Consider the following 4,768-nt stretch of genomic DNA (forward strand, 5'->3'; position numbering starts at 1 on the left):
TCTGTCTGGTAATTTTTTTATAGTAAGCCACGCCCCCTGAGCCCCGCTCTGCGTGCAGCCAGTTCGTCCATGGCTGCACGTGACATGGAGGAGCTTTAGAGAAAGCTCGTCCATGCCTTTATTGTAACTGCACATGCACTGCTTTTCCTAATCTGCTAAGAGCAGCGCATGCCCAGTCTGCCCCCCGGCGATCGCTCTGATTGGCTAGTCTGTACAGACTAGTCAATCACACGATCCTAATGCCGGTTGAAAGGTTCTGATCCCCACAGTCCATGACTGTGGGGATCAGAACCTTTTAAAGTGTGTGTGTGTGTGTATGTATATGTGTATATGTGTGTGTGTATATATATACAGGTCCTTCTAAAAAAATTAGCATATTGTGATAAAGTTCATTATTTTCTGTAATGTACTGATAAACATTAGACTTTCATATATTTTAGATTCATTACACACAACTGAAGTAGTTCAAGCCCTTTATTGTTTTAATATTGATGATTTTGGCATACAGCTCATGAAAACCCAAAATTCCTATCTCAAAAAATTAGCATATAACGAAAAGGTTCTCTAAACGAGCTATTAACCTAATCATCTGAATCAACTAATTAACTCTAAACACCTGCAAAAGTATTCCTGAGGCTTTTAAAAACTCCCAGCCTGGTTCATTACTCAAAACCGCAATCATGGGTAAGACTGCCGACCTGACTGCTGTCCAGAAGGCCATCATTGACACCCTCAAGCAAGAGGGTAAGACACAGAAAGAAATTTCTGAACGAATAGGCTGTTCCCAGAGTGCTGTATCAAGGCACCTCAGTGGGAAGTCTGTGGGAAGGAAAAAGTGTGGCAGAAAACGCTGCACAACGAGAAGAGGTGACCGGACCCTGAGGAAGATTGTGGAGAAGGACCGATTCCAGACCTTGGGGGACCTGCGGAAGCAGTGGACTGAGTCTGGAGTAGAAACATCCAGAGCCACCGTGTACAGGCGTGTGCAGGAAATGGGCTACAGGTGCCGCATTCCCCAGGTCAAGCCACTTTTGAACCAGAAACAGCGGCAGAAGCGCCTGACCTGGGCTACAGAGAAGCAGCACTGGACTGTTGCATGTCATTCGGAAATCAAGGTGCCAGAATCTGGAGGAAGACTGGGGAGAGGGAAATGCCAAAATGCCTGAAGTCCAGTGTCAAGTACCCACAGTCAGTGATGGTCTGGGGTGCCATGTCAGCTGCTGGTGTTGGTCCACTGTGTTTTATCAAGGGCAGGGTCAATGCAGCTAGCTATCAGGAGATTTTGGAGCACTTCATGCTTCCATCTGCTGAAAAGCTTTATGGAGATGAAGATTTCATTTTTCAGCACGACCTGGCACCTGCTCACAGTGCCAAAACCACTGGTAAATGGTTTACTGACCATGGTATTACTGTGCTCAATTGGCCTGCCAACTCTCCTGACCTGAACCCCATAGAGAATCTGTGGGATATTGGGAAGAGAAAGTTGAGAGACGCAAGACCCAACACTCTGGATGAGCTTAAGGCCGCTATCGAAGCATCCTGGGCCTCCATAACACCTCAGCAGTGCCACAGGCTGATTGCCTCCATGCCACGCCGCATTGTAGCAGTCATTTCTGCAAAAGGATTCCCGACCAAGTATTGAGTGCATAACTGAACATAATTATTTGAAGGTTGACTTTTTTGTATTAAAAACATTTTTCTTTTATTGGTCGGATGAAATATGCTAATTTTTTGAGATAGGAAATTTGGGTTTTCATGAGCTGTATGCCAAAATCATCAATATTAAAACAATAAAAGGCTTGAACTACTTCAGTTGGTGTGTAATGAATCTAAAATATATGAAAGTCTAATGTTTATCAGTACATTACAGAAAATAATGAACTTTATCACAATATGCTAATTTTTTGAGAAGGACCTGTGTATGTGTATATATATATATATATATATATATATATATATATATATATATATATATGAAAAATAGGACTGCACTCCTGAATAAAAGTGAAATATAAAACTTTTATTCACCCATAATATGGCAAACTTGCGACGTTTCGGCTCACAAGAGCCTTCCTCAAGCATAGAAACAGTGAAAATGAGGGCATAGAAAAGACATATCTTAAGTGACCAACCAATCACAGTGCAGTTACAATCACGATTAGATTGAATACATCTGATACATGTGCATAAAGTGACATGTGCCATGTGATCCACAATACAAGAACTATATCCCTGCTCGTAGATCAAATAAATGTATGGTATACAAAACTTCCAAATACATATATATAATAACTTAAGTGAGTTTATGGTAAAGTGACTTAGTGTAGCGGATGAAGATCATGGAAATCGCACCTCAAAAAGCCATGGTGCCCGCAAAGACCATCACGCTCGGTTGAGCGTCTCCATCGATTCATTGCGCATGTCCAGACTCGCGTCATCATGTGTGTCACAGCACCTTCATGTGACGCATGCGCTCATCATAATTGCACTGAAAACCGCCATTTTACTTAAAGGCAGGACTGCCCTATGGTTCCATAAGCATGTACAGCAAGTATATAGATTGTGCAAAGTACCTCCTCAACAATATATGAAGCCGCGGTAGGTGAATCCTACGTTGTCCAGCATGTGGGGAGAGATCCGACTCTGCCGAGATGGATCCCAGCCCACTAGGTCGCATGTGCCAGAGGGGGACATCCTCAATGTACCGCGCTGCCACCGTCCACCTAATTGCCGGCAAAAATGCAGCCTTGGGGGGGGGGGGGGGGGTTTCTCCCTCAGATTTCCGAGGAGAGCACTGCACAAAGATAACAAAAAATAACATGTCTGGAATTGCGCAACGAGAGAACACAGATGCTATTGCTGGGCGTCATCACCACCAAAGAGGTCAAGTTCAGAGATCCCCATCCGATCATGTGAAGATTAAAATTATTCTAAAAGGCAAAGAGAGAATGACAAATTAATTACAAATTCAATGATGTATTTCATATAGGTTACAAATTGTACTTTCACCATTCCTTGGCAATATTATACAAAATTGAAACAGGAAGACCGCCAATACAAAGGAAATCAGGTTCAACCCCAAATCACCAATCTCTCACCTAAATTCCACATTAAGCCCTCTAGGATGCAAGCTATCCAGAACATATATCCAACGCAGTTCTATTTTTTTCAAAATTGCTAAACGGTCACCACCTCTTCTGGGTAGCGCAATGTGATCGATTATCCAGCATCTTAGATCCCGTTCAGTATGATGAAGGGATCCAAAATGTCTGGAAACCGGTAAATCACTGCGCTTTTTCCTAATTGAATTTCTGTGATTGTTCAACCTTAATTTTAATTCCGTGGATGTTTCCCCTACGTATATTAGGTTGCAGGGGCATGCTAAAACATAAATAACATATGATGAAGAACATGTAAGATGGAATCTGATAGGGTACTCCTTTTCCTGTAAATGGGTGTACAAAAGATTTAGATTTGCAAATGTGGAGACAATTGACGCAGTTGAGACACGGGAAGCATCCTAGTCCCGCCTGCGTCAATGATCGCTGAATAATATTTCTTTTGGGACCTATCTGGTTAAAGCAGATGTAGGTCCCAAAAGAAATATTATATAGCGATCATTGACGCAGGCGGGACTAGGATGCTTCCCGTGTCTCAACTGCGTCAATTGTCTCCACATTTGCAAATCTAAATCTTTTGTACACCCATTTACAGGAAAAGAGTACCCTATCAGATTCCATCTTGCATGTTCTTCATCATACTGAACGGGATCTAAGATGCTGGATAATCGATCATATTGCGCTACCCAGAAGAGGTGGTGACCGTTTTTTTTGCCCGCAATTTTGAAAAAAAAGAGAACTGCGTTGGATATATGTTCTGGATAGCGTGCATCCTAGAGGGCTTAATGTGGAATTTAGGTGAGAGATTGGTGATTTGGGGTTGAACCTGATTTCCTTTGTATTGGCGGTCTTCCTGTTTCAATTTTGTATAATATTGCCAAGGAATGGTGAAAGTACAATTTGTAACCTATATGAAATAAATCATTGAATTTGTAATTAATTTGTCATTCTCTTTTTGCCTTTTAGAATAGGTGGACGGTGGCAGCGCGGTACATTGAGGATGTCCCCCTCTGGCACATGCGACCTAGTGGGCTGGGATCCATCTCGGCAGAGTCGGATCTCTCCCTACATGCTGGACAACGTAGGATTCACCTACCACGGCTTCATATATTGTTGAGGAGGTACTTTGCACAATCTATATACTTGCTGTACATGCTTATGGAACCGTAGGGCAGTCCTGCCTTTAAGTAAAATGGCGGTTTTCCATTTCATCCACCATGACGGCCCACATTGAGATTGACCCTTGACCTCTGTAGGGGCAGGAACACATAGAGAGTTTAAGAACCCCCCACCCCTCCACCTCCTCAGTGCTTTCCTGCCCCTACAGGGGCCAACACGTGGAGAGGATCCTCCTTAAGGAGGATAGCATCGTTATTTCTTTACAGGTTCTCCAGCTGGCCTCCCGCGGCATGGGCTAAGGCTGGCCAGCTTGGAGCATCGAGGACCCTCGTCTTGGCCTATGCCGAGGCCTGCGGTCCTCCCCCATACTTCTTGCACTTCCTTCCCTCCTTGGGGAAGCAGTCGGGAATGCCGGCTTCACGGGCGCGCGCTGTATTCGGCGTTCCTTCCTCTGGAGGCATGCTGAGCGCTTGTGACCGGCAGGGGGGGGCAGGTGCGGCGCATGGAGCGCTTCAGGAGGCAGGCCGGAC

The sequence above is a fragment of the Bufo gargarizans genome, chromosome 10, assembly GCF_014858855.1.
Source record: "Bufo gargarizans isolate SCDJY-AF-19 chromosome 10, ASM1485885v1, whole genome shotgun sequence".
Taxonomy (NCBI): domain Eukaryota; kingdom Metazoa; phylum Chordata; class Amphibia; order Anura; family Bufonidae; genus Bufo; species Bufo gargarizans.